This window comes from Pinus tabuliformis, chromosome 3_1 (genome assembly GCF_031772625.1).
Source record: "Pinus tabuliformis cultivar Carrire ecotype Pingquan chromosome 3_1, CPIR1, whole genome shotgun sequence".
NCBI lineage: Eukaryota > Viridiplantae > Streptophyta > Pinopsida > Pinales > Pinaceae > Pinus > Pinus tabuliformis.
This window is the reverse complement of record NC_142301.1, coordinates 148754382-148764196: the sequence shown is the minus strand read 5'-3', so window position 1 is coordinate 148764196 and position 9815 is coordinate 148754382. Positions and strand designations below refer to the sequence as shown.

The 9815-nt window shown below is 37.5% G+C and overlaps 1 pseudogene; it reads right to left on the bottom strand.

Annotated features, from left to right (window-relative positions):
- Positions 1-6285: 6285 nt before the first annotated feature.
- Positions 6286-9815, bottom strand: part of LOC149186237 (E3 SUMO-protein ligase MMS21-like) — a 36834-nt pseudogene continuing 33304 nt past the window's right edge.

Genomic DNA, 9815 nt, shown 5'->3' with positions numbered 1-9815 from the left:
GAAGCCGAAATAGAACATAGAACCATATTCCTTTGCCACCGTGGATATATACGTTAAATTCAGCTTTTCAGTTTAGGACTTTTCGCCTTCCCTTGGGTAGAAATGCGAGCATAACTGATTTTCACATATCAAGAACATAGTGGTGTGACTGTACATCCAAGAAAAGGGGTGGCACCATGCTCACACCCTCTTGTCGAGTTATCTTCCCAACCTCATTTTTTGGCTTTAAGAATTCATGAATCCTTTCAAGCATTTGGTTTTTCCTTAGTTACATGCAAGAAAAGTTCAAGTGCCAAGCAAGTTTTCCAGGATACCATGGTAAAGGCCTAATATGTTCAACCACATTGCCAATTCCTCTGCTGCCTACATATTTTTGAATTACTTCACTCAGTACTAGATATTCTGACAATATTGAATTATACCGCCGGACTAGATTCTGAAATTTCTTTGATTCACGGAGACTTTCCTATCTTTGCCCAGTGCCTGCTAGATCAGACCAAACTGCTATATCAGCGACAAATAAACTATACCCAACCACAAAAGTCCACAGTGACAGATAATTATCCACATAAGTACATGATTTTTCAAATTCAGCTCCAACCTGAAAAGACATTGGCGTATTCCAACCATTCATCAATCTGAGCTGTTGCAAACGCATCACGGAATATATCTATGGAAATTGCATCGAGATCCTTTCATGATCAATACTTGCATCAATATAATGACTTCATTTAGTTCATCTTCAATATGTCGAGACAGAGTACACTTGCGCATAAATCATGACTTCATTCCATATGTTGAGACACAGTGTGTTGCACCGAGATCATGACTTCCTTTATTAAAGTATGCTAAGGTATACAATATATGGAGTGAAATATGTCATGCCTTGATAAAATTGCTTTCTTTGGATGGACTTGGTGAATACTGTACACTAGGATTCTATAATCTTCAATATTAAGCCATCAGTCCTCATCAATCTCAGTGCAATCTACTACCATTTGGGCTTGAGTAGAGCAGTTTCCTCTCAAATGTAATTCATCAATTTCTATCCTTAGTAGAGGATCACATATTAGTTGTCAGCTGTAAGCATTTTTGGGCACCCTGCAGCAGCGCATTGGCTCCTTGTGATAATTTCAAGAATTGTTGAGCGCCCGACAGTTGTGTGAACCCTCCCTGAAGGTTATTTAAAACCTGAGACGAATGTGAAACCAAGAACACAAAAAATACCAGATCGGAACGGTTTTCCCTCTCTAAGTCCTCTGCAATCATTTTGATGGTCACCAATGAGCTCTGAACATCTTGGAGCAGAAGAAATGGCGTGTTTTTGAGTTTTGATGGCAGAGGTGATATAAAGCTGGCCTGTCGGCTCTGTGCGCCGCACACAAACCCAGTGTGCCACGTAGGCTGTATGCACCACGCACGCACAATTTTACACTACGGAATGTGGCTCTATGCGCCGCGACCCACTACGATGCGCCGCACACACTTCTAGCACACAACTTTGACACTTAAACATGAAATTCACTCCTCCAAAACTCCAATAGATATCCTTTGACCTCTTGGCCTAGCAATAGATGTTTCAAGCGATGAAAATGTCTCATGGAGTAATGGGTTTGATTTTGCTCCTCAAAAACCCATTTTGTATTGTTTGGCATTGGCACATTTTCACATTTCGTTTTGCAAATTTCCTTTTTGATTTTGGCTTAAATGATGAATCTTTTTGGCATTTTTGCAGGGATAGCCGACATGGAATTTGGCTAAGGAGACCAGGGCTGCGCTTGGAGAAATCCACTAAGAAACTTTTGAAAAGTATTACAAATGACAAACTGTTGACTTTTCTTCAAAACAGAGTTTTGAAGAACAGTCGTAATCTATCGATATGATGATGAAAATCTTTAAATCACAACTTTATGAGATCCTCCCTCTGGCCTTACTGGCTTTATTGGACATTGTTTGAAGACCTAATGACTAATCCCTAGACTTAAAGACTGAAATGACTCTTGTCCATTAAAAGATCAAACATTGACTGTCATGGACTTTAATACACATTGATGAAAATACCTAAGCCAGCAGGTACAAGACATGAAGGGAATGAATGATAAGGCCCTTCCATCAGGTTATGGCATGCCCCTAGTGGAATGCAGCTGAGTGAATGGAGCGAGACACCTAAAAATGAAATGCAGAAAGAGTTTTGATCTCTGACGGATGACTGATGAGACCAACTCTAACATTGGCTCCAATGGGGGATGGTAGCTCCTTGGAGGTGCCAAGAACAACAAATCTCTGGAAGAGCTAGACAATTCCTTCGTCCATTGGGCTATGGAGTCCATTATTCCGACAAACCAATTCATGACTCAATTTATTGATTGAAACTTGACTCAAACTGACTCAATGCAAACTGAAATGACTGAAAAACTTGACTCTAACAAACTAACTCAAAATACCAAGACCTGAACTTAAAACTTAAAGCTTGGTGGCATTACATGGCCATCTATGTTTCTTACAAGGAAATATATGATCAAACTATATCAAAATGTCAATGTAACCAATCAAGCAGACGCCTTCTTGACTAATTCTCCCGATCAGATCTCCAGGTCAATAGTAGATACTTGTAACTGGGTCCAAAAAGCTAATTGACCCTGATCTCCTTCATCACCGAATACTGCAATAATCACCTTTACTGCTGGCTGCAACATATTTGCCATTGGATCATGAGAAACATGAATATTTCCCTCCTGTTGAGGAAACAAGATATCTTTCTCCTTTCATTTTGATCTTTCTTCACACTGTGCTTCAATAAGATTGTGTTCCTGGTCCTCAAAAAATTCTGAACAAGTGGATGAGTAGATTTCCTCTTCAAAGAACATTTCAAAACATGAAACATAGGAAGAATAATCTGAAATGGAGTCCTGAATGATTTAATCTTCGGTAGTCTGAATATATTGTATGTCATCTTCATATGATATGAAAACCAAATTGTCTTTGCATTCATCAATCATGAGAAAAGAAACTTCAAATGATTCTTGAAACCCAACACTAACATTTATATCATCTACCACAGATTCATCCAGAGAAACCTTTTTACTTACTTGAACAAAATTCTCATCTTGTTGTTCATGAATAGACTGGATTACCTCTTTATGAAGGCTTCGTTCTGATGACATGAGAACGTTTGGATTCATAACTCTGTCTTCTTTATTCCAGATGATTTCAGCAGCGGGGTTCTCCTTCATGAGATTCAGCACACTGTATTCTTGGTCATTAAAATCTGACTCTGTATCTGAAATAGCTGTCTTGACATTATCACATTCTGGAATTAGAATTGGACTTCCTTGCATGATGTCTTCTTCTATGGATAGATCTGAAACGACACTTTTTATTTCATCACTTTCAGCCATATGGACATCTTCAACCTGCTGATCTATAAAGTTGTTTACAGGACTGTCATCCTTTTCAGCAGAGGAAGAAGTTCCACCATCACCTTCTTGACCATGTGCACACTGTAGATCTGCGTTGACTTGAGCTATAACATAGCCGTGCAAGAGTTTATCTATCTCATCTTCAGACTGAGGAGATAATACTTTTTGTTGTCTTCTGCTCAAACAGTGGTTTTCTTCATTAATTTCAAGTGAAGGTGTATACAAATTTTCCTTATACAGCTGATCCATTTCATGTAATTTCTGCTGACTGTCAAGATGCAAAATTCCTTCATCTTCCATCGTACTAAGATCTTGATCCTGCTGCAAATTTTCATGATCGTATTTATGCTGCTGAAATGAATTTTCATACAATGCTTCCATGATTTCTCCGTCCACCAAGTCATCATGCCCATAAAAATTCTCAAGATATTCAATAGAACTATGAACATGGCTACAACAGTCCTGAACTAAAGCCAAGGATGGATATGATTCTTTATACCTTTCAAATAATATTGCATGAAAATCCTTTAAACAATAAATAGAAGCAGGTGGCAAACTTTCATACCAAGATCGAGCTTCGTCTTCCAGAGTAGCCATAAACATTTTCATCAAATAGTCTTCAAGAAAATTGATCTTTAGTTTATGCACATGAATGTGAAATTTCACCAGATGAAGAGCAGCATCATTACCTTCCACATTTCTGAACATAGGCAAATTCTAAAGCCAATCCACCTTGGGCATTTTATTCGGAAAACCTGGGATATGATCTCGACTCATGGGAGCGTATATTCTTGCAACCCGCTCCATTTTGAAAATCTCAAAGCTACTGATCTCTCTGCAGTGGAGTCATCATGAAGGATTGATTGTTGGATTCTTCAGTGAATGGAGTCGCCAGGTGAATGATTTCAGCCTTCTTATGTCTGATCGTTGTTCACCATCAACAATCAGCTCTAAACTTGAGATATGTACTGGGGAAAAACAATCTTCAAGCAAACCATTTTCTTCCCCAGTGGAGTTGCCATTATGATAGCACCTAAATTTGCCTTAGGCTGAAGGAAGGAAAAATTCAGGGTAACCACAAACCACGCTCAGCCTCATAGCTAGCCCTATGAGGATAGGAGAGGGCTCTCTCCGGGTCTTTCTCAGCAAAAGTGTTTCAGTGAGGCTTGAGATGACTTAAATGTATACTGACACTGATTTTAGGCTAGGTAAATAAATGTGAAAGAGGTATTTTGATGAATGACTGAGTTTTCTGGGATGCATGGGACCAAGGAAATAGCATGAGCAGAGATTTAACCAAAGGCATAGGATATTTCATAAGGCGAGATAGGCATGAGGTTTTAGCAATCAAATTGAATTCAAATGGGGTGAAAAGACTGTCTAAGAAATTTGAAAAGGGCATTAATGTATGAATCCTTTCCAAGAAGAAGAAAACACATAAAGTCTGAACACTTCCTGAAAGGCAGAGCAATGACTGAATTCTACCTTTCTCACTTAAAAGTATTCAGCTGGAAATGATCATGAATCAATGGTGAAACATAACAAAGACATATGAGACATAAAGGAAGAAACACATGCTAAATTCATACCGCAAGAATCTTATAAATCAGAGCTGCACCATTTAATTAATCCTCTGTCAAAATTGTACAGTGATAGTGCTGGGTTTTCTCCTCCCACACTTTTTTCCTCAGAACTCTCTAACCGCTTACCAACAAAAATCTTCAATACAATAAATAGACTCACTATATCAAAAAATGAATCGACTCAGAATATGGGATGATTTAATCATTGTTAACTGAAGATGAAAAGCCAGTCATCGCTAAAGGGAGCAGCGTTACACTTTTTACTTCAAATCTGTTGATGACCAATCAAATCTGTGGTGTAGACCATCCTAAGTTGTAACTGAAGCCCAAATAGAACATCGAACCATATTCCTTTGCCACTGTGGATATCTACATTAAATTTAGCTTTTCAGTTTAGGACTTTTCGCCTTCCCTTGGGTAGAAATGCGAGCATAACTGATTTTCATATATCAAGAACATAGTGGTGTGACTGTACATCCAAGAAAAGGGGTGGCACCATGCTCACGGCCTCTTGTCGAGTTATGTTCCCAACCTCGTTTTCTGGCTTTAAGAATTCATGAATCCTTTCAAGCATTTGGTTTTTCCTTAGTTACATGCGAGAAAAGTTCAAGTGCCAAGCAAGTTTGCCACGATACCATGGTAAAGGCCTAATATGTTCAACCACATTGCCAATTCCTCTGCTGCCTACATATTTTTGAATTACTTCACTCAATACTGGATATTCTGACAATATTGAATTATACCGCTGGAATAGATTCTGAAATTTCTTTGATTCACGGAGACTTTCCTATCTTTGCCCAATGCCTGCTAGATCGGATCAAACTGCTATAACAGCGACAAATAAACTATACCCAACCACAAAAGTCCACAGTGACAGATAATTATCCACATAAGTACATGATTTTTCAAATTCAGCTCTAGCCTGAAAAAACATTGGCGTATTCCAATCATTCATCAATCTGAGTTGTTGCAAACGCATCACGGAATACATCTATGGCAATTGCATTGAGATCCTTTCATGATAAATACTTGCACCAAGATTATGACTTCATTTAGTTCATCTTCAATATGTCAAGACAGAGTACACTTGCGTAGAAATCATGACTTCATTCCATATGTTGAGACATAGTGTGTTGCACCGAGATCATGACTTCCTTTATTAAAGTATGCTAAGGTCTAGAATATATGGAGTGAAAGATGTAATTCCTTGATAAAATTTCTTTCTTTGGATGGACTTGGTGAATAATGTACACTAGGATTCTATAATCTTCAATATTAAGCCATCAATCCTCATCAATCTCAGTGCAATCTACTACCATTTGGGCTTGAGTAGAGCGGTTTCCTCTCAAACGTAATTCATCAATTTCTATCCTTAGTAGAGGATCACATATTAGTTGTCAGCTGTAAGCATTTTCGGGCACCCTGCAGCAACGCATTTGCAACCACGCCTTTTTGCATATATATGCTTGCACTTTGTGCTGCGCATGGGATTTTCAAGTTCAGTGACAGGTTTCCCAGTCAATGGACAAGTCATGTTTACCAAGCTGCACTGACTGCTAGTCATAATAATTTCGTCCTGCTCCTCTCCAGGCATTGGCTCATCTGCATGATGAACCCTCCAAACTGCTTCTTTAAACTGCTTATAGAACAAATGATTTTCGGGCACCGTAGGGGAATCTGCTTCAAGCTTGGAAATATGTTTCATCTATAAGTTTCTTAAAATTTGTCGTCTCATTTGAAGAATCGTATTCTCTGCCAATTTCCTGAAGAGCTGAGCTTAGCCATACGATATCATCAGAAACGGGAATCAATTCCAGAGCTGCTTCATCCAATTGCTTCACCTTTTCCGACATGGTGTATTTTCCAAATCCAGCCCAAAACACCCAAAGACTAGTCGAAATGGGGGCTGTCGATGCCACTGCCCGATTCAGGGGATCAAAAACCCCAGGGCAGCCGAAATATGCAATCCCGACAACTGGATTTCACCATTCCATCAATGCAAAGCCGAATTTTACCGGATTTCAATGGAAAAACGTCGTAAACGGATGTCAAAGAAGGTGTTTTTCGTTACCTTTTTATCTTACATCTGTATCTATTTTCAACTGCCAACCATGATGGAAGGCATATAGGCTCCTTGTGATAATTTCAAGAATTGTTGAGCACCTGACAGTTGTGTGAACCCTCCTTGAAGGTTATTTAAAACTTGAGACGAATGTGAAACCAAGAACACAAAAAATACCAGATTGGAATGATTTTCCATCTCTAACTCCTCTGTAATCATTTTGATGGTCACACACAAGCTCCAAACATCTTGGAGCAGAAGAAATGGCATGTTTTTGAGTTGTGGTGGCAGAGGTGATATAAAGCTGGCCTGTCGGCTCTGTGCACCGCGCACAAACCCAGTGCGCCACGCAGGCTGTATGCACCGCGCATGCACAATTTTACACTGCGGAATGCGGCTCTATGCGCCGCGTGCCTTATGTGCGCCGCGACCCACTCCAATGCGCCGCGCACACTTCCAGCACATAGCTTTGACACTTAAACATGAAATTCACTCCTCCAAAACTCCAATAGATATCCTTTGACCTATTGGCCTAGCAATATATGTTCCAAGCGATGAAAATGTCTCATGGAGTAATGGGTTTGATTTTTCTCCTCAAAAACCCATTTTGTATTGTTTGGCATTGGCACATTTTCACATTTCATTTTGCAAATTTCCTTTTTGATTTTGGCTTAAATGATGAATCTTTTTTGCATTTTTGCAGGGATAGCCGACATGGAATTTGGCTAAGGAGACCAGGGCTGCGCTTGGAGAAATCCACTAAGAAACTTTTGAAAATTATTACAAATGACAAACTGTTGACTTTTCTTCAAAACAGAGTTTTGAAGAACAGTCGTAATCTATCGATATGATGATGAAAATCTTTAAATCACAACTTTATAAGAGCCTCCCTCTGGCCTTGCTGGCTTTATTGGACATTGTTTGAAGACCTAATGACTAAGCCCTAGACTTAAAGACCGAAATGACTCTTGTCCATTAAAAGATCAAACATTGACTGTCATGGACTTTAATACACATTGATGAAAAGACCTAAGCCAGCAGGTACAAGACATGAAGGGAATGAATGATAAGGCCCTCTCGTCAGGTTATGGCATGCCCCTAGCGGAATTCAGCTGAGTGAATGGAGCGAGACACCTAAAACCGAAATGCAGAAAGAGTTTTGATCTCTGACAGAGGACTGACAAGACCGACTCTAACAGGTACATGTTAACAACTAATTTAAACCATATATATATATATAAAAGCATGCCTCTTACAATGATTAAATTACTTGTCATGGAAAAAATAAACTTTTCTTACTCAATTATTTCTATAAGTATCATGCTTTCCATCAATCATTTAGAAAACTGGCTCACTTCTCCCACAGCTTAAGTTAATGTTAATAATAATAATAATAAAATCCCACCAATAACAATGTATCCCATATAAATTTATTATTATACAATGTAATAAATACACTATATCCTTTCCACTCTAAATTTTAAAAACTATTAAATCTAATAAATGTTAAATAATAAATAAATATAATATTTTACTTTTCTAATCCAATTAAAACTAGTTCCATACATCTTAAAACAATTAATAACAATGTTAAAAATTTAAATAAAAAATATGATAAAAGGAAAATATCAAACCATTATTCACCAAATTCCCACACTCAACAATATGAAATGAAATGAATTGTTAAACTCAACCATATGAAGTCGATAATAATTTGATAATTAATTTATAAATGGAGAACCCCTACATGAAAACTTTATATGAATTCTATAATTAGATTATTTAAATTATAAATTATATAAAAATTATAAAGTAATATTGTTATAGCGTTACATTATATTTCATAGTTATGATGTTATATTAAAGTATATTAAAATTATATATTGAAGTCATTTGTAAACTTGTAATTAAACTTTATGAACTTGTATATTGAACATACTACTTCTAATAATCTTGCTTACTTGAGAATCGACATTTTTTTGTTTTTTAAATATAAAACACATGTCATAGTATTTATTTTTTTAATGCTATTGATGAGCCTCATAAATGGGTAATTATATGGGCTCATTCTACCTCCTAACCTAGTCAAATCAACCATTCTCTTAGCTTATTGTATGATTTTTTTATTATATTTATGCTTATAGGGTGAGTTGAGCTAGTTATTATGCCATGTGGTCTAACATGTATTTAATGCAGATTATTGTTGGATTTCGAGGTCAATGTCAAGGATCTAGTGGTCAAACTGCAACAATAACTCGAAGTAGAGAGAGGAGAGGACTTATAGGAGGGAATCCACCTCATTTATTTCTCCTCACTTCGAATTCCCCTTCATTCAGCTTGGAGTACTAGCAGTCGAATCATGCACTAGAAGGCAACCGAGAAAGTGGAAGATGATTGATAGTTATCTTGAGTTTTGGAAGCCAAGCCTCCCTGATTTTAAGAAAGCTGTTGGTAGCTTTAGATGTATAAGTAGAGAGGCCTAGGGCCTAACTAGGGTTGACTTTTTTTTTTTCTTGTGTAAACTTTGCTCAAATTTTGAGCTTACTATTTTATGACAGTTTTATGTAGTCTTGCTAATTTTTTATAATGAAGATGGAATCCTTTTTGAGCTAGCACTAAGTTACCTTAGAGGGCTGAAGCTCTTAGTTTAGGGCCCAATCCAAGCAGCCAAGATTCTATTTATTTTTATTAATATGCTTTACTTCAGTTTGTAGATTAGTTTGCTGTTAGATGTATTTCTCTTATGGTTAA